The sequence below is a fragment of the Arachis hypogaea genome, chromosome 10 (genome assembly GCF_003086295.3).
Source record: "Arachis hypogaea cultivar Tifrunner chromosome 10, arahy.Tifrunner.gnm2.J5K5, whole genome shotgun sequence".
Taxonomy (NCBI): domain Eukaryota; kingdom Viridiplantae; phylum Streptophyta; class Magnoliopsida; order Fabales; family Fabaceae; genus Arachis; species Arachis hypogaea.
The window spans coordinates 60,636,191-60,657,904 of NC_092045.1; the positions used below are offsets into that span (position 1 = coordinate 60,636,191).

Here is a 21,714-nt window from a genome sequence, read left to right on the forward strand (position 1 = left end):
GTTGTGATAAAGAGTTGAGATTGCAATTGAGCGTACCATGTTGATGGCGCCATTGATGATCACAATTACACCCACCACCCTTCAGACAAAGATTTCTACCTCTCCAAATGGACCAGCAAATAGTAGCAAAGAGCAAAATTCAAATTATTATTGAAGTTAGTAAGGTTTTCGATCACTTCCAATGGCATATTTCTTCGTTTTTAAAAGGTCCAACGAGGCCGACAACATCTTCTTGAGTGAAAGCATCCGACTTGGCATCCGCGATAGAGGACTCTTTTTTTCCACCCTCCGAGGAAGTGGCAGAGCCTATTGATAGATAGAATCAGCTCTCCGTGGATTACCCTTCTAGTGTTCACTATTATCCTGAAGTTCCTACCTAAGTTGATGTATTTGCAAGAGTCCTAAACTCCAGTGGGTCAACTCCCAGGGAACTCCTTATACATAACCTGGCGAAAATGCGTAAAGCTCAAAAACCGATTTAAAATCATATATATTTTTTGAATAGATTTCGATAAAGGATTTTTGGATTTTAAGAGTTGTGCTTGTCACCAACATAACATTATTATTTTGAGAATGAAATTATATATTTATAAAAGTTAAGATTTATTTTGTAAATATATAAGTTTTGGGCTATTTTGAGTAAAAAGTAAGAGTTCAGAGATGAACGGATATTTTATAAAAATTATGGGTTACTTTTATAAATATTAAAATACGTGAGATTTAATTAATATTTTCTAAAAATGTTGGGGTAAAAACAAATACTTAGAAGCTTGGGGTTTGAAGTATAACTTCTAAAAGTATAAGAATAAAGCTTTAATAAAGTTAATTTTTGTATACCAAAAATAGAAATATTAGATATTAATACTTCTTAACTATTATTGTAACTACGCATATTTAATTAGTATAGTTCTGTTAAATCCATTATTTTATTTTTGTTAATTTTTATTTAATAATAAAGAAAAGTAAAGTAATAAGACTTTCTAAAAGTATTAGAAACACAAAGTATTATTAAAATGCCTTATAATTCTATTTTCATAATACATTTAGGAAAAGGAGAGAAAATAGTGCGAACATAATTTGATATTGTGAGATTTATAAATGTTAACAAGCCGTGAGCTTTGTATGTGAATAATTATGCGAGGACGCTTGTAAATATGGAATTGCTTCTAAGAGAAGGGGTCACATGCTTCAGCTGGAGAATCAGCGCTTGCAAGTACTAGTAGAGGTCATGTTCGACATACTTCAGCTAGACAATCAGCACCTGTAAGAAGTTGAAACGTATAGAGGTTATGTTGTTGGAATGTCTTATCTGACTTGCGAGTCAGATTACGTTAGGTGCGGGTCGAAACCGATAAAAGAGCTCATTACCTGCAATAGGACTAGGCATGCATAATCCTTGCTATGCATTTGTATTCTACTTGATAATGTGAAATTGTTTGTGATTGTCTTTTGGTGTTTGTGCATTCCTTAATGGTATTTTGAATTGTTGTTACTGGCTATTTTTCTATGATTCTTGTACATTTGGCTGTAAATTAATTGAACTGTGATAATACTGACTCATCTAACTACCCCCGACCCTAATAAGAACCCCCCAGTTCTTACCCCTTCCTTCCTTCCCCATCAGATGGAGACAGGGTCTTGTTATATGAGATAGACTATCCCTACATATATGAGGATCCTAAGGAGTGTTCAGATGTGATTGGAATTTTCTCTGACGACAACAGTTGATGCTTGGGAGCTGCGGATGTGACCTTTGGGAGTTTTTTTGTGTTAGCCTAACTTTTGTGGTTAGTCTCTCACTTTTGATTAGACTCACTGAGAAAGTAGGACAGTTGACTAGGCTAGTTTTCAAGCAACATCTTAGGGGCTTCCTATATGGATCAGGGCCCGGAGTGTTGATTATGTATATAGTAACAAGATGTGAAGGGTTTTACGCTAACTTATGACCTGTATGGCATATATATATATATATATCTGTGTGTGTGTAAATAGTATGTATGATGTATATTACATCCTCTCTGATGTTTGTGTTATTTTATCGTACTTAATTAATTAATAGTTTTTTTCCAAAAAATCGATCTCGCGCTAACACGATTACAGACTTACTAATAAATATTTAGTTAATTTTAGTGAAACTTGATTTTTAGTATGATTGTGATGTACTGAAAATTGGGCTGTTATAGTAGACATGGCTGGGAGACTTGAAGTTATCATCGCCACGAAGAGAAGGTTGTGTCAAAGGATAAAGAAATTGACAATGCCAACACTTAGATAAAGGTTTAAAAGCTTCTTTCGCCTTTCTTCAAGAGGAAAATACTACCCTTCAGGGCAAAGTTGCAAGCTTGAAGGAAGCAATGACTTCTTTTGAGTCAAAAGTGGAGAGCCTAAAAAGGCAGGTTACTAAACTCATAAAGGAAGTTGAAACCTTTAATCAGTCAGTCATGAAGGCTAAACATGCTATTATGGATGGATTATTTAATTCTAAGCATAGGATGCTTGAGCAAATATAGTTCTTAACTCCTGACTTGGACGTCTGGTGCACGAAATGCAATCCCACTCTTTGACAATTCGCACAACTAACCAGTGATGACATGTCATCATATACCTATTTTTCTATGCTTTTCATACAAGAAATTGATAATTTGTGCTTAAATATTGAATGCTTTTGTACCTAAATAATATATTTTCTTGATATTTTAATTTTATAAATCTTGTAGGAAATAAGAAGAAAAAGAAGCAAAGAAGCACAAAAAAAGGAGAAAAAAAGAGCTTTGGGACACACTTTGAAGTTGGAGCACACTTTGGAGCCTTAGGCCACGCTTTTAAAAGCGTGGCCCATGACCAAATCAAAGGAGAAAACAACCAGCACGCACACTGCCCTGCCCTTGCCAAGGACAGGGCAGAATCATGATGAAACAAAGTGAGGTTGGAGCAAATTTTCGCCAAGTTAAAATCTGGCCGCTCACAGCATGACCATGCCTACTTCAAAGGGCTATAACTTGAGCTACAGACGTTCGATTGATGTGCTTCCAGTTGCGTTGGAAAGCTGACATTCAGAGCTTTCCAACGATATATAGCAATTCATATTTGGCGTACAATTGAGGCATGAACGAGAGGCATCTTTAAGGGCTAAAAATAAGCGAAAATAAACCAAAGTGCTTCCACCAAGGCTCGATGCTGGAGCCTCACTCCAAAACAAAGTAGCGCTCAATTTTCTGCCCTGCCCTCTTGGAGAGCAGGGCAATGTCGTGCTCTTCATGGAAAATCAAGGAAAAATTGCTCCTCAAGTGCTTTCACCAAGGTTCGAACACAAGATCTTCAAGGAAGTAAAGGCTTAGGCCCGCACACAACTTGGCACGGCCAGCACCAAGCACGCACGGGCAGCACAAGACACACAAAGGCAACATTGCCCTGCCCTCCACAAGGGCATGGCAGCATCCTCACACACCAAGCTCGCACGCAATGAGCCGCACGCACCAAGGCACCAACGGCCGCACGCACCATTTCCTGCTCTGCCCTCCACAAGGGCAGGGCAGCCTCCTGGGAGCAAACATTCATGGGCCAAAATTCAACCAAAATTCCATTTAAATTCAATTTCTCTCCAAATTGAATCAAGGCCAATCAAACCCATTTCTCCTCAAATCCAAAGCAAGCAAAGCCCACATCATCACTCAAAGGCACATGGATCAATTAAATTAGGATTTTCATTTTTGTAATTTGTTTTAATTTCATTTTCATTTTTCATTTAGTAAAGCCTATATAAAGGCATCAATTGGAGCTTGATTGGAAAGGAGGTTGGCTCCATTAGGGAGTAGTAGATAGCTCTCTCTTTTAATTTTCCTTTCTGCTTAAATTTTGGATCAAGAATTGAAAGAATTTTGTTTCAATTCTCCATCTGAAATTCATTTGTGTTCTTCTGCATAATTGAGGAAATTGAGAAATTGGATCTGAAGTTTATTTTACTGCTTTCATCTTTCTTCTCTTCTGCAAGTTGTCTTCTACTTTGATCAAGGAAGGAATTGAGATCTAGACTTGTTTTCTAGTCTCTATGATTTCCTGAGATTTTCAATTTTATTCTGCACTTAAGCTGAACTTAATTTCTGTTTGCTCCTTCAAGAAATTTTGCCTTGCTGTTTACATCTGCTGCTTTTATTTCATCTGCATTTTCAGCTTTCTGTTTCTATTGCTTCTAATTTACTTTCAAGCACTTTAATCTCCCTGCAATTGTTCTATGCTTGGATCTACTGCTTTCATTTAATTTCCAGCACCCACTCCCCATTTACATTTAATGCAATTTACATTTCTTGTCATTTAAGATTCTTGCAATTTACATTTCTTGCTCTTTAAGGTACTTGCCAATTTACTTTCTGCATCTTTAAGATTTCTGCCATTTACTTTCTGTTGGCTACACTTCACACAATTCACTCAATGTTAGCTTGACTAAACTAATCACCCACTAAAGTTGCTTGATCCATCAATCCCTGTGGGATCGACCTCACTTTTGTGAGTTATTACTACTTGATGCGACCCGGTATACTTGCCGGTTGGATTTGTGTGTTGGAAATTAGTTTTCCGCAAAAACACCATCAAGTTTTTGGCGCCGTTGCCGGGGATTGCTTAGATCAACAATGATTAAGTGGGTGAGGAGTCTAGATCAAGCATTTTCTTTATTTTTGTTTTCTGTTTTAGATTGAAACCAAGGTGTTTGAGTTATTGCCTCACTAAGAAATTCTTTCTCTATGACATGAATTTTAAATTTCATTGATGTTTACAAAATACAAATGGAGTTCAAATCATCTTATGGTCAAACAAAATTTTATGGGATATCACCCACCATCACCAATCTCTAATGGTGGTTGGGAATATCACCAAGAAACTTCAAATTCTGGGCACTCCAATTCATGGAGCTATGCTTCAGAACCACAAGATGAGAAAGAAAATCATATGGGATATTTCCCTCCACCACAAAATGATGCAAGTCATGATTCTAATGGTGGCCGGGAAGGGAATTCTAGTGCTCCATATGATATTCATCCAAAGACATCATCACTTGACCATACTTCAACAGAAAGCCCCTTTCAAAACTCACCACCCACACAAATTTCCATGAACCACTCAAGGCTCTCAAAGCTTGAGTCCATGTTCAAAAAATATGAGGAGGAGACAATGAAAGTCTGGAAAGAACAAGAAAACTCCCTCAAAAACATGGAAGTGCAGCTAGCTCAATTGGTGAGTGCAACGAAGAAGGAGGAAAAACAAGAGGAAGAGGCTACTGCATCAAGTGAAATTGCAAAGAAGGAAGAGGTGGTGGAAACATTTGAACCTAAAACTGCACTTGAGATGACAAGAGAACCTGAACACTCACAACCTCCTCAAACTCCCCTAGACCAAAGATGCTCAACACTGATCGAAAAATATGAAGAGGAGATGAAGAAAGCTTGGGAAGATCAACAAACCTCCTCCATGAAAGAGCTATTAAAGCAAATGTTGAGTGTAAAAGAGGAAGTGGAAGAACAAGCTAGTGAGGAGGATAATCAAGAAAGTCCAAACTCAAGGGAAACAGAGAGGCACATGAAGGACAAGCTTATTGAACCACCAATTCAAAAGGCTTTGGATGAAGATCAAACTCTAAAAATCACACAGCAACCATGTCTTGACATCCAAGAAGTGACGGCAACTAACGAAAGCACCAATCCTGTCCCTGAAACAGCAAGCAAGCTCAATCAAGCCAAATTCAAAAGGAAGCTTGCTGAGAAGAGGCCAAGAGAAGGGACAATAGCTGGAACTTCTCCTCCTTTGAGGTCATTCCTCTTAACAAACTGGAAGAAGAGGAAGAAAGTGAAGAACAGGTAGACAGTAGGTACATTTCTTCTCCATGCTTTGTTTAAATTTCAATAAATTGGCATATGATTACATTCTAAGTTTGGTGTTGCCTTGCAACAAATTATTTTCAATCTTTTTGGATGATTGCATCAAATCAAAAATGAAAGTGACACACCAAGATTCTACGTTTGGTGTGCCACTTATTTTCTATGCAAATCATTCAAGCAACATCACTTGTCTGCATAATCATATTGCCTTTTGCAATGTTATTTTTCTTCTTCTTAGTTGGATAATTTTTGTTTTCTCTTTGTTTCATTTATTTACTTATTTTTAATGCTTTCTTTCATTAACTGTTTTTGTTAATACATCACCAAAACATCCTTATTCATGACAGACTCTTCATTTGGTGATTGTATTTAACATATAACAGTTTCGTTTGTTTAGTTTTAGTTCAAATAAATTGACATATGGTTGCATTCTAAGTTTGGTGTTGCTATGCAACAAAATTTTATTCTAATTCTTACAAGATACTTGCATTAATTCCAAGTGAAAGTGTCACACTAAGTTTGGTGTGCCACTTATCTTTTATGCAATGTATTGTGCACACCTTCTTATCTATGCAATTAAAATGTCTCTATCTCTTGTGTCTTGATTGTTATCTTTTATTTTGCTTGCTTAAAACACATGTGCTACTAACATTTCATTGTGTAAGACATTCATGATCCAACTTAGCCCCATAGCCATTGTTCTAATTGTTGCTTGAGGATGAGCAAGCACTCTAAGTTGGCAAGGGAAAGGGAAGAATTGGAGAAAAAGGACAACAATAATGAAAATGAACTACAAGGTTGTAAAGTTCCTTTTCCTCTCCTTTGTTTCCAGCACTTTAAATTGCATGATTGTCTTTATATTCTCTGTATGCATGTGTGGTATGACTAAGCATAGCTTGAATTTTGATTGAAACATGGTGCTGTGACATTATAACTACCAACTTGAATCCTGTGAATTCAAAAGCAAAAAAAAAGCATCATGATCATAAACAAACAAGGAATTAAAGAAGAATTTAGCATGTGCATACAAGTATTGGAAAGCTAGTATGATTGATTGTTGCTCAATTGCATTGGATTTTATTTAATTGAAGTTTTTCATCTAGTATATTTTGTGAAATCTTTTGAAATCATGAAAACCTTGAAGGAAGCAAATACAATTAAAGCAAGAAAAGAAAAAGGGAAAGAATGAGAAAGCTGAAGGCTCTGAGTACCAATGGCAATTTATTTGTTAAGTGCTTGTGGTGTTTATGTATCAAGCCAAATGCTTGAAAACAAAACACTTAGAAGTCAAGACTAGGCTCAAGTGCAAAAGCACTACCTCAAAGCTCAAGGTTCTGAGCATCAATGATTAGAGAGTCAAGAAAAGAAAAAAATGATGAGCTTAATGAAGTCCTCTAATTAAATGCTTGTGGTTCTTATGTATCAAGTGGTAATACTTGAAAACAAAGCATTTAAAAGTCGTAGCTTTGTTATTAACTCATGAGGCAAAGCACCCAAAAGGAGAAGCTAAAAAAAAATCAAAAGCTTGTTTCAAGGAAGAATTACAAGGAAAATATTTCATAAAATGAGCTAGATAGAAGCATCAATCATTTATATTTCTTTTGTGATTGTAGCATACTTAGAAAACTAGCTTACCATGAACATTGAGTTGCTATTCTTCTTACCTTGGATTGTCAATCTTTATTGAATGATTCTTTTCCTGCTTGGGGACAAGCAAGGTTTAAGTTTGGTGTTGTGATGACATGTCATCATATACCTATTTTTCTATGCTTTTCATACAAGAAATTGATAATTTGTGCTTAAATATTGAATGCTTTTGTACTTAAATGATATATTTTCTTGATATTTAAATTTTATAAATCTTGTAGGAAATAAGAAGTAAAAGAAGCAAAGAAGCACAAAAAAAGGAGAAAAAAAGAGCTTTGGGACACACTTTGAAGTTGGAGCACACTTTGGAGCCTTAGGCCACGCTTTTAAAAGCGTGGTGATGAGCGGATAATTTATACGCTTTTTGGCATTGTTTTTAGGTAGTTTTTAGTAAGTTTAAGCTACTTTTAGGGATGTTTTCATTAGTTTTTATGTTAAATTCACATTTCTGGACTTTACTATGAGTTTGTGTGTTTTTCTGTGATTTCAGATAATTTCTGGCTGAAATTGAGGGACTTGAGCAAAACTCTGAAAAAGGCTGACAAAAGGACTGTTGATGCTGTTGGAATCTGACCTCCCTGCACTCGAAATGGATTTTCTGGAGCTACAGAACTCCAATTGGCGCGCTCTCAACGGCGTTGGAAAGTAGACATCCAGGGCTTTCCAGCAATATATAATAGTCTATACTTTATTCGGAAATTGACGACGTAACTTGGCGTTGAACGCCAAGTTCATGCTGCTGTCTGGAGTTAAACGCCAGAAAAACGTCATGATCCGGAGTTGAACGCCCAAAACACGTCATAACTCGAAGTTCAACTCCAAGAGAAGCCTTAGCTCGTGGATTGATCAAGCTCAGCCCAAACATACACCAAGTGGGCCCCGGAAGTGAATTTATGCATCAATTACTTACTCATGTAAACCCTAGGAGCTAGTTTATTATAAATAGAACATTTATCTATTGTATTAGACATCTTTTGATCACTTTGAATCTTTTGATCATTCGGTCACTTGATCATGGAGAGGGCTGGCCATTCGGCCATGCCTGAACCTTTTACTTATGTATTTTCAACGGTGGAGTTTCTGCACACCATAGATTAAGGGTGTGGAGCTCTGCTGTACCTCAAGTATTAATGCAATTCCATTGTCTTTTATTCAAATCTCTCGTATTCTTATTCCAAGATATTCATTCGTACCCAAGAACATGATGAATGTGATGATAAGTAACCCTCATTATCATTCTCACTTATGAACGCACGTGATTGACAACCACTTCCGTTCTACATGCAACAGAGCTTGAATGTGTATCTCTTAGATTCCCCAACAGAATCTTCGTGGTATAAGTTAGATAGATGGCGGCATTCATGAGGATCCGGAAAGTCTAAACCTTGTCTGTGGTATTTCGAGTAGGATCCTGGGATTGAATGACTGTGACGAGCTTCAAACTCCTGAAGGCTGGGCGTGATGACAAGCGCAAAAGAATCAAGGGATTCTATTCCAACCTGATTGAGAACCGACAGATGATTAGCCGTGCTGTGACAGAGCATAGGAACGTTTTCACTGAGAGGATGGGATGTAGCCATTGACAACGGTGATGCCCTACATACAGCTTGCCATGGAAAGGAGTAAGAAGGATTGAGTCGAAGCAGTAGGAGAGCAGGCGTCCTTGAGCCATACAGTATCTTCATTCGCTTATCTGAAATTCCCACCAATGAAGCTGCATGAGTACTCTATCCCTTTTATTATTTATTTTCTTATTTCTATTTTCAAAAACCCCTAAACCAATTTAATCTGCCTAACTGAGATTTACAAGGTGACCATAGCTTGCTTCATACCAACAATCTCTGTGGGATCGACCCTTACTCACGTAAGGTTTATTACTTGGACGACCCAGTACACTTGCTGGTTAGTTGAACAGAGTTGTGTCCACACATAAGTGCCATAATAATGATTCCATACAACAGCAAAAAATACTACATTAATGTGATCACAATTTCGTCCACCAAGTTTTTGGCGCCGTTGCCGGGGATTGTTCGAGTATGGACAACTGACGGTTCATCTTGTTGCTCAGATTAGGTAATTTTCTTTTCAAAAACTTTTTCAAAAAATTTTTTCTTTCCTTTTTCGTTTTTCCAAAAATGTTTTTCAAAAAAATCAATAAAAATACAAAAAAATTAGAAAATCATAAAAATCAAAAATATTTTGTGTTTCTTGTTTGAGTATTGTGTTAATTTTAAAGTTTGGTGTCAATTGCATGCTTTAAAATTTTTTTTGCATTTTGTTCGAAATTCCCGTGCATCCATAGTGTTCTTCATGATCTTCAAGTTGTTCTTGATAAGTCCTCTTGTTTGATCTTGATGATTGCTTGTTTTGTGTTGTTTGTTGTTTTTCATGTGCACTTTTGCATTCATATTTTTCATGCATTAAAGATTTCTAAGTTTGGTGTCTTGCATGTTTTCTTTGCATCAAAAAATTCTTCAAAATTATGTTCTTGATGTTCATCTTGATCTTCAAAGTGTTCTTGGTGTTCATCTTGACATTCATAGCATTCTTGCATGCATCTTGTGTCTTGATCCAAAATTTTCATGTTTTGGGTCATTTTTGTGTTTTTCTTTAAAAATTCAAAAAATCAAAAAAATATCTTTTCCTTATTTCCCTCCAAAATTTCGAAATTTTGGGTTGACTTGGTCAAAAATTTTAAAAATTAGTTGTTTCTTACAAGTCAAGTCAAAATTTCAATTTTAAAAATCTTATCTTTTTAAAATCTTTTTCAAAAATCATATCTTTTTCATTTTTTTTATTTTCGAAAATTTCAAAATTATTTTTCAAAATATTTTCAAAAATCTTTTTCTTATCTTTATATCAAATTTTCGAAAAAAATTAGCTAACAAGTAATGTGATTGATTCAAAAATTTGAAGTTTGTTACTTTCTTGTTAAGAAAGGTTCAATCTTTAAGTTCTAGAATCTTATCTTGTAGTTTCTTGTTAGTTAAGTAATTTTAAAAATTAAATCTTTTTCAAAATATCTTTTTCTTAAAACTTTTATTTTATCTTTTATCTTATCTTTTTCAAAATTTTATCTTTTTCAAAATTTGATTTCAAAATATCTTATCTAACTTCTTATCTTCTTATCTTTTTCAAAATTTGATTTCAAATCTTTTTCAATCAACTAACTAACTTTTTGTTTGTTTCTTAACTTTTTCAAAACCATCTAACTACTTCTCCCTCTCTAATTTTCGAAAATATCTCATCCCTTTTTCAAAACTTCCTTTTAATTAATTAATTGTTTCAAATTTTAATTTCAATTACATTTATCTCTAATTTTCGAAAATCACTAACTCTTTTTCAAAAATTATTTTTGAAATTTCTCTTCTCTTCTTTTCTTCTATTTAATTAATTAATTACTAACACTTCTCTTCACCTCTCTTCATCTAAGAATCCGAACTTCTTATATCCCTTGTATTTGGATTCTTCTTTCCACCCCTTTCTCTTTCTACTAACATAAAGGAATCTCTATACTGTGACATAGAGGATTCCTCTTTCTTTTCTTGTTTTCTTCTCTTTCATATGAGCAGGAACAGGGAAAAAGGCACTCTTGTTGAAATTGATCCAGAACCTGAAAGGACTCTGAAGAGAAAATTAAGAGAAGCTAAATTACAACAATCCAGAAACAACCTTTCAGAAATTTTCGAACAGGAGAAGGAGATGGCAGCCGAAAATAATAATAATAATAATGCAAGGAGAATGCTTGGTGACTTCACAAAGCCAACGTCCAAGTTTGATGGAAGAAGCATCTCCATTCCTGCCATTGGAGCCAATAACTTTGAGCTTAAGCCTCAACTAGTTGCTTTAATGCAACAAAACTGCAAGTTTTATGGACTTCCATCTGAAGATCCTTATCAGGTTTTAACTGAGTTCTTGCAGATCTGTGAGACTGTAAAGACGAATGGAGTTGATCCTGAAGTCTACAGACTCATGCTTTTCCCTTTTGCTGTAAGAGACAGAGCTAGAATATGGTTGGATTCACAACCTAAGGATAGCCTGGACTCCTGGGATAAGCTGGTCACTGCCTTCTTGGATAAATTCTTTCCTCCTCAAAAACTGAGCAAGCTGAGAGTGGATGTTCAAACCTTCAAACAAAAAGATGGTGAATCCCTCTATGAAGCTTGGGAAAGATACAAGCAGTTGACCAAAAGATGTCCATCTGACATGTTTTCAGAATGGACCTTACTAGATATATTCTATTATGGTCTCTCTGAATTTTCGAAAATGTCATTGGATCATTCTGCAGGTGGATCTATTCACCTGAAGAAAACGCCTGAAGAGGCTCAAGAACTCATTGACATGGTTCCAAACAACCAATTCATGTATACCTCTGAGAGGAATTCCGTGAATAATGGGATACCTCAGAAGAAAGGAGTTCTTGAAATTGATGCTCTGAATGCCATATTGGCTCAGAACAAAATGTTGACTCAACAGGTCAACATAATCTCTCAAAATCTGAATGGATTGAAGCATGCATCCAACAGTACTAGAGAGGTAGCTTCTGAAGAAGCTTATGATCCTGAGAACCCTGCCATGGCAGAGGTTAATTACATGGGTGAACCATATGGAAACACCTATAACCCATCATGGAGAAATCATCCAAATTTCTCCTGGAAGGATCAACAAAAGCCTCAACAAGGCTTTAACAATGGTGGACGCAATAGGCTGAACAATAGCAAGCCATATCCATCATCTTCTCAGCAACAGACAGAGAATTCAGAACAAAACACTTCTAATTTAGCCAACATTGTCTCTGATCTGTCAAAAGCCACTTTCAGTTTCATGAATGAAACAAGATCCTCCATTAGAAATTTGGAGGCACAAGTGGGCCAGCTGAGTAAGAAAGTCATTGAAACTCCTCCCAGTATTCTCCCAAGCAATACAGAAGAAAATCCAAAAGGAGAGTGCAAGGCCATTGATGTGATCAATGTGGCCGAATGCACAAGGGAGGAGGAGGACAAAAATCCTAGTGAGAAAGACCTCCTGGGACATCCCTCAAGCAAGAAGGAGTTTCCTATTAAGGATCCAAAGGAATCTAAGGCCCATACAGAGACCATAGAGATTCCATTAAATCTCCTTCTGCCATTCATGAGCTCTGAAGACTATTCTTCCTCTGAAGAGGATGAAAATGTGACTGGAGAGCAAGTTGCTCAATATTTAGGAGCTATCATAAAGCTGAATGCCAAGTTATTTGGTAATGAGACTTGGGAAAGTGAACCTCCCTTGCTCATTAATGAACTAGATACTTGGATTCAGAAAACTCTACCTCAAAAGAAACAAGATCCTGGCAAGTTCCTAATACCTTGTACCATTGGCACCATGAGCTTTGAAAAAGCTCTATGTGATCTAGGGTCAGGGATAAATCTTATGCCACTCTCTGTAATGGAGAAGCTAGGGATCATTGAGGTACAGCCTGCCTTGTTCTCATTGCAATTGGCAGATAAGTCATTGAGACAAGCTTATGGAATAGTAGAAGACGTGCTAGTAAACGTTGAAGGCCTTTATATCCCTGCTGATTTCATAATCTTAGACACTAGGAAGGAAGAGGATGATTGCATCATCCTTGGAAGACCTTTCCTAGCCACAGCAGAAGCTGTGATAGATGTCAACAGAGGTGAGTTAGTCCTTCAATTGAATGGGGACTACCTTGTGTTTAAGGCACATGGCCATCCCTCTGTGATAAAAGAGAGTAAGCATGAAGAGCTTCTCTCAGTTCAGAGTCAAGAAGAACCCACACAGTCAAACTCTAAGTTTGGTGTTGTGAGGCCACAACCAAACTCTAAGTTTGGTGTTAAGACCCCATATCCAAACTCTAAGTTTGGTGTTGGCAACTATACAACATTGACCTGATCACCTTGTGGCTACATGAGAGCCATTGTCAAGCTATTGACATTAAAGAAGCGCTTGTTGGGAGGCAACCCAATTTTATTTATCTAACTTTTATTTTATTTTTATTTTGTGTTTTATTAGGTACATGATCATGAGGAGTCACGAAAAAATCAAAAAAAAATTAAAAACATAGTCAAAAACAGAAGAAAAAAATTTTCACCCTGGAGGTAGCGCAGACTGGCGTTCAACGCCAGTAAGATGCATCTGGCTGGCGTTCAACGCCAGAACAGAGCACCATTCTGGCGCTGAACGCCAGAAACAAGCAACATCTTGGTGCTGAACGCCAGGAATGTGCCTGGAGGAGACAAGCTGGCGTTAAACGCCAGCAACAAGCATGAAACTGGCGTTCAACGCTAGAAACATGCATTACATGGGCGTTGAACGCCCAGAACGTGCACCAATGGGCGTTTGAACGCCAGAATGATGCACGAAGGCAATTTACATGCCTATAGGGTGAAGGAATGGTATTTCTTTTCACCTCAGGATCTGTGGACCCCACAGGATCCCCACCTACCATATTCCCACCTTTTCTTTTAATCCTAATCACACTCTCCTAATCCTAATCTCATTTCACTCTTTCCCATGTCACACTTCCCAAAAACCTTCACCAATCACCTCCACTCCTCTTCCCAATTACCCCATTCACCATTCACATCAACCCACTCTTCCCCATAAACCCCACCTACCTTCATAGAATTCAAATTCAATTTCCCACCCATTCCCACCCAAAATGGCCGAACACCCACCCTCCCTCTCCCTATAAATACCCTTCCATTCTACTTCATTTTTCACACAACACAACCCCTTCTTCTCCCACATAGCCGAACCTACTTCTCCCTCTTTTTCCATATTCTCTTCTTCTTCTTCTACTCTTCTTTTCTTTCTTGCTCGAGGGCGAGCAATATTTTAAGTTTAGTGTGGTAAAATCATAAGCTTTTTGTTTTTCCATTACCATCAATGGCACCTAAGGCCGGAGTATCCTCTAAAAAAGGGAAAGGGAAGACAAAAGCTTCCACCTCCGAGTCATGGGAGAAGGAAAGATTCATCTCCAAGAGCCATCAAGACCACTTCTATGATGTTGTGGCAAAGAAGAAGGTGATCCCTGAGGTCCCTTTTAAGCTCAAAAAGAATGAGTATCCGGAAATCCGACATGAAATTCAAAGAAGAGGGTGGGAAGTCATAACCAACCCCATGCAACAAGTCGGAATATTGATGGTTCAAGAGTTCTATGCCAATGCATGGATCACTAGGAACCATGATCAAAGTATGAACCCGAATCCAAAGAACTATCTCACAATGGTTCGGGGGAAATACTTAGATTTTAGTCCGAAAAATGTGAGGTTGGCGTTTCACTTGCCTATGATGCAAGGAGATGAACGCCCCTACACTAGAAGGGTCAACTTTAATCAAAGGTTGGACCAAGTCCTTATGGACATATGTGTGGAAGGAGCTCAACGGAGAATAGACTCCAAAGGCAAGCCAGTTCAACTAAGAAGACTGGATCTCAAGCCTGTGGCTAGAGGATGGTTGGAGTTCATCCAAAGATCCATCATTCCTACTAGCAACCGATCTGAAGTTACTGTGGATCGGGCCATCATGATCCATAGCATCATGATTGGAGAGGAAGTAGAAGTTCATGAGGTCATCTCCAATGAACTCTACAAAATAGCCGATAAGTCCTCCACCATGGCAAGGCTAGCTTTTCCTCACCTTATTTGCCATCTGTGCTACTCAGCTGGAGTCATCATAGAAGGAGATGTCTCCATTGAAGAAGACAAGCCCATCACCAAGAAAAGGATGGAGCAAGCAAGAGAAGCTCCTCACGGCCCTCAAGAAGTGCATGAGGAAGCTCATCATCAACAAATTCCTGAGATGCCTCAAGGAATGCACTTTCCTCCCAACAACTATTGGGAGCAACTCAATACCTCCTTAGAAGATTTGAGCCATAATGCGGAACAATTAAAGGTGGAACATCATGAGCACTCCATCATTCTTCAAGAAATAAGAGAAGATCAAAGAGCAATGAGGGAGGAGCAACAAAGGCAAGGAAGGGACATAGAAGAGCTTAAGGACATTGTTGGACTTTCAAGAAGAAGACGCCACTAGAGGTGGATTCATTCCTTGTTCTTTATTTCTTTCTGTTTTCGGTTTTTAATGTTGTGTTTATCTATGTTTTGTGTCTCTACTTCATGATCATTAGTATGTAACCATGCCTTAAAGCTATGAATAAAATCCATTAATCCTTCACCTCTCTTAAATGAAAAATGTTTTAATTCAAAAGAACAAGAAGTACATAAATTTCGAATTCATCCTTGAATTTAATTTAATTATATTGATGTGGTGACAATACTTTTTGTTTTCTGAATGAATGACTGAACAGTGCATATGTCTTTTGATATTGTTGTTTATGAGTGTTAAAAATGTTGGTTCTTGAAAGAATGATGAACAAAGAGAAATGTTATTGATGATCTGAAAAAAATCATGAAATTGATTCTTGAAGCAAGAAAAAGCAGTGAAAAGGCAAAAGCTTGTGAAAAAAAAAAGTGGCGAAAAAAAATAGAAAGAAAAAGAAAAAGCAACCAGAAAAAGCCAATAGCCCTTAAAACCAAAAGGCAAGGGTAAAAAGGATCCAAGGCTTTGAGCATCAATGGATAGGAGGGCCTAAGGAAATAAAATCCAGGCCTAAGCGGCTAAATCAAGCTGTCCCTAACCATGTGCTTGTGTCATGAAGGTCCAAGTGAAAAGCTTGAGACTGAGTGGTTAAAGTCGTGATCCAAAGCAAAAGAGAGTGCTTAAGAGCTCTGGACACCACTAACTGGGGACTCTAGCAAAGCTGAGTCACAATCTGAAAAGGTTCACCCAGTTATGTGTCTGTGGCATTTGTGTATCCGGTGGTAATACTGGAAAACAAAATGCTTAGGGCCACGGCCAAGACTCATAAGTAGCTGTTTTCAAGAATCAAACATGCTTAACTAGGAAAGTCAATAACACTATCCGAAATTCTAAGTTCCTAGAGAAGCCAACCATTCTAAACTACAAAGGAAAAAGTGAGATGCCAAAACTATTCAGAAGCAAAAAGCTACAAGTCCTGCTCATCTAATTAAATTAATATTCATTGATATTCTGGACTTTATAGTATATTCTCTTCTTTTATCCTATTTGATTTTCAGTTGCTTGGGGACAAGCAACAATTTAAGTTTGGTGTTGTGATGAGCGGATAATTTATACGCTTTTTGGCATTGTTTTTAGGTAGTTTTTAGTAAGTTTAAGCTACTTTTAGGGATGTTTTCATTAGTTTTTATGTTAAATTCACATTTCTGGACTTTACTATGAGTTTGTGTGTTTTTCTGTGATTTCAGGTAATTTCTGGCTGAAATTGAGGGACTTGAGCAAAACTCTGAAAAAGGCTGACAAAAGGACTGCTGATGCTGTTGGAATCTGACCTCCCTGCACTCGAAATGGATTTTCTGGAGCTACAGAACTCCAATTGGCGCGATCTCAACGGCGTTGGAAAGTAGACATCCAGGGCTTTCCAGCAATATATAATAGTCCATACTTTATTTGGAAATTGACGACGTAACGTGGCGTTGAACGCCAAGTTCATGCTGCTGTCTGGAGTTAAACGCCAGAAAAACGTCATGATCCGGAGTTGAACGCCCAAAACACGTCACAACTCGAAGTTCAACTCCAAGAGAAGCCTTAGCTCGTGGATTGATCAAGCTCAGTCCAAACATACACCAAGTGGGCCCCGGAAGTGAATTTATGCATCAATTACTTACTCATGTAAACCCTAGGAGCTAGTTTATTATAAATAGAACATTTATCTATTGTATTAGACATCTTTTGATCACTTTGAATCTTTTGATCATTCGGTCACTTGATCATGGAGAGGGCTGGCCATTCGGCCATGCCTGAACCTTTTACTTATGTATTTTCAACGGTGGAGTTTCTGCACACCATAGATTAAGGGTGTGGAGCTCTGCTGTACCTCAAGTATTAATGCAATTCCATTGTCTTTTATTCAAATCTCTCGTATTCTTTTTCCAAGATATTCATTCGTACCCAAGAACATGATGAATGTGATGATAAGTAACCCTCATTATCATTCTCACTTATGAACGCACGTGATTGACAACCACTTCCGTTCTACATGCAACAGAGCTTGAATGTGTATCTCTTAGATTCCCCAACAGAATATTCGTGGTATAAGTTAGATAGATGGCGGCATTCATGAGGATCCGGAAAGTCTAAACCTTGTCTGTGGTATTCTGAGTAGGATCCTGGGATTGAATGACTGTGACGAGCTTCAAACTCCTGAAGGCTGGGCGTGATGACAAGCGCAAAAGAATCAGGGGATTCTATTCCAACCTGATTGAGAACCGACAGATGATTAGCCATGCTGTGACAGAGCATAGGAACGTTTTCACTGAGAGGATGGGATGTAGCCATTGACAACGGTGATGCCCTACATACAGCTTGCCATGGAAAGGAGTAAGAAGGATTGAGTCGAAGCAGTAGGAGAGCAGGCGTCCTTGAGCCATACAGTATCTTCATTCGCTTATCTGAAATTCCTACCAATGAAGCTGCATGAGTACTCTATCCCTTTTATTATTTATTTTCTTATTTCTATTTTCAAAAACCCCTAAACCAATTTAATCTGCCTAACTGAGATTTACAAGGTGACCATAGCTTGCTTCATACCAACAATCTCTGTGGGATCGACCCTTACTCACGTAAGGTTTATTACTTGGACGACCCAGTACACTTGCTGGTTAGTTGAACGGAGTTGTGTCCACACATAAGTGCCATAATAATGATTCCATACAACAACAAAAAATACTACATTAATGTGATCACAATTTCATCCACCACGTGGCCCATGACCAAATCAAAGGAGAAAACAACCAGCACGCACACTGCCCTGCCCTTGCCAAGGGCAGGGCTGAATCATGATGAAACAAAGTGAGGTTGGAGTAAATTTTCGCTAAGTTAAAATCTGGCCGCTCACAGCATGACCATGCCTACTTCAAAGGGCTATAACTTGAACTACAGACGTCCGATTGATGTGCTTTCAGTTGCGTTGGAAAGCTGACATTCAGAGCTTTCCAACGACATATAGCAATCCATATTTGGCGTACAATTGGGGCAGGAACGAGAGGCATCTTTAAGGGCAAAAAATAAGCGAAAATAAACCAAAGTGCTTCCACCAAGGCTCGAAGCTGGAGCCTCACTCCAAAACAAAGTAGCGCTCAATTTTTTGCCCTGCCCTCTTGGAGAGCAGGGCAATGTCGTGCTCTTCATGGAAAATCAAGGAAAAATTGCTCCTCAAGTGCTTTCACCAAGGTTCGAACACAAGATCTTCAAGGAAGTAAAGGCTTAGGCGCGCACACAACTTGGCACGGCCAGCACCAAGCACGCACGGCCAGCACAAGACACACCAAGGCAACATTGCCCTGCCCTCCACAAGGGCAGGGCAGCATCCTCACACACCAAGCTCGCACGCAATGAGCCGCACGCACCAAGGCACCAACGGCCGCACGCACCATTTCCTGCTCTGCCCTCCACAAGGGCAGGGCAGCCTCCTGGGAGCAAACATTCATGGGCCAAAATTCAACCAAAATTCAATTTAAATTCAATTTCTCTCCAAATTGAATCAAGGCCAACCAAACCCATTTCTCCTCAAATCCAAAGCAAGCAAAGCCCACATCATCACTCAAAGGCACATGGATCAATTAAATTAGGATTTTCATTTTTGTAACTTGTTTTAATTTCATTTTCATTTTTCATTTAGTAAAGCCTATATAAAGGCATCAATTGGAGCTTGATTGGAAAGGAGGTTGGCTCCATTAGGGAGTAGTAGATAGCTCTCTCTTTTAGTTTTCCTTTCTGCTTAAATTTTGGATCAAGAATTGAAGGAATTCTGTTTCAATTCTCCATCTGAAATTCATTTGTGTTCTTCTGCATTATTGAGGAAATTGAGAAATTGGATCTGAAGTTTCTTTTACTGCTTTCATCTTTCTTCTCTTCTGCAAGTTGTCTTCTACTTTGATCAAGGAAGGAATTGAGATCTAGACTTGTTTTCTAGTCTCTATGATTTCCTGAGATTTTCAATTTTATTCTGCACATAAGCTGAACTTAATTTCTGTTTGCTCCTTCAAGAAATTTTACCTTGCTGTTTACATCTGCTGCTTTTATTTCATCTGCATTTTTACCTTTCTGTTTCTATTGCTTCTAATTTACTTTCAAGCACTTTAATCTCCCTGCAATTGTTCTAAGCTTGGATCTACTACTTTCATTTAATTTTCAGCACCCACTCCCCATTTACATTTAATGCAATTTACATTTCTTGTCATTTAAGATTCTTGCAATTTACATTTCTTGCTCTTTAAGTTACTTGCCAATTTACTTTCTGCATCTTTAAGATTTCTGCCATTTACTTTCTGTTGGCTACACTTCACACAATTCACTCAATGTTAATGGTGGACGAAATTGTGATTCAATTGTTTTTCCATTTTGCAAAATTCATTGCTTTTCATTCCCTGGTAATGGCGCCAAAAACATGATGCCAATACCATAGTTCACAACTCCGTTCAACTAACCAGCAAGTGTACTGAGTCGTCCAAGTAATAAACCTTACGCGAGTAAGGGTCGATCCCACAGAGATTGTTGGTATGAAGCAAGCTATGGTCATCTTGTAAATCTCAGTTAGGCAGATTAAATTGGTTTATGGTTTCGAAAATTAATAATAAAATAGAAAATAAAAAGGGATAGAAATGCTTATGTAAATTAATAGTGAGAATTTCAGATAGGTGCATGGAGATGCTGTGCTCCTCTTGAAACTCTACTTCACTACTCACTCTTCCTTCAATCCTTCTTACTCCTTTCCATGGCAAGCTGTGTGTAGGGCATCACCATCAGTGGTGGCTACTTTCAATCCTCTCGGGAAAATGATCCTATGCGCTGTCACTGCACGGCTAATCGTCTGGAGGCATCACCCATGGTTGATGGCTACATCCCGTCCTCTCAGTGAAAACGTTCCTATGCTCTGTCACAGCACGGCTAATCATCTGTCGGTTCTCAATCAGGTTGGAATAGAATCCATTGATTCTTTTGTGTCTGTCACTAACGCCCAGCTTTCAGGAGTTTGAAGCTCGTCACAGTCAGTCAATACCGGAATCCTACTCGGAATACCACAGACAAGGTTAGACCTTCCGGATTCCCAGGATCCTACTCGGAATACCACAGACAAGGTTAGACTTTCCGGATCCTCATGAATGCCGCCATCTATCTAGCTTATACCACGAAGATTCTGTTGGGGAATCTAAGAGATATGCGCCCGGCCTACGGTAGAACGGAAGTGGTTGTCAGTCACGCACGTTCATAGGTGAGAATGATGATGAGTGTCACGGATCATCAAATTCATCAAAGTTAAGTGTAGCGTATATCTTGGAATAAGAATAAAAGGGAATTGAATAAAAAGAAATAGTGATTGTATTGAAACTTCAGGTACAGCAGAGCTCCACACCCTTAATCTATGGTGTGCAGAAACTCCACCGTTGAAAATACATAAGTAAAAGGTTCAGGCATGGCCGAATGGCCAGCCCCCCTGAATGTGATCAATAGTCTCCTAAGATGAAGAATGATACAAAACCGAGACCAAAGATGTCTAATACAATAGTAACTTATCCTATTTATACTAGACTAGCTACTAGGGTTTACATGAGTAAGTAATTGATGCATAAATCCACTTCCGGGGCCCACTTGGTGTATGCTTGGGCTGAGCTTGATCTATCCACGAGCTAAGGCTTTTCTTGGAGTTGAACTCCGAGTTATGACGTGTTTTGGGCGTTCAACTCCGGATCATGACGTTTTTCTTGCGTTTAACTCCAGACAGCAGCATGTCTACTTTCCAAAGCCGTTGAGAGCGCGCCAATTGGAGTTTTGTAGCTCCAGAAAATCCATTTCGAGTGCAGGGAGGTCAGATTCCAACAGCATCAGCAGTCCTTTTGTCAGCCTTTTTCAGAGTTTTGTTCAAGTCCCTCAATTTCAGTCAGAATTTACCTGAAATCACAGAAAAACACACAAACTCATAGTAAATTCCAAAAATGTGAATTTAACATAAAAACTAATGAAAACATCCCTAAAAGTAGCTTAAACTTACTAAAAACTATCTAAAAATAATGCCAAAAAGCGTATAAATTATCCGCTCATCACAACACCAAACTTAAATTGTTGCTTGTCCCCAAGCAACTGAAAATCAATTAGG

The 21,714-nt window shown here is 38.1% G+C and overlaps 1 non-coding gene across 1 annotated transcript; it reads right to left on the reverse strand.

The window, feature by feature from the left end:
* Window positions 1-11,621: 11,621 nt before the first annotated feature.
* LOC112719458 (small nucleolar RNA R71) lies at window positions 11,622-11,725 on the reverse strand. The gene has a single exon (XR_003161760.1). It is a non-coding gene; the product is annotated as a small nucleolar RNA R71 (small nucleolar RNA).
* Between the last annotated feature and the right edge of the window lie 9,989 nt (window positions 11,726-21,714).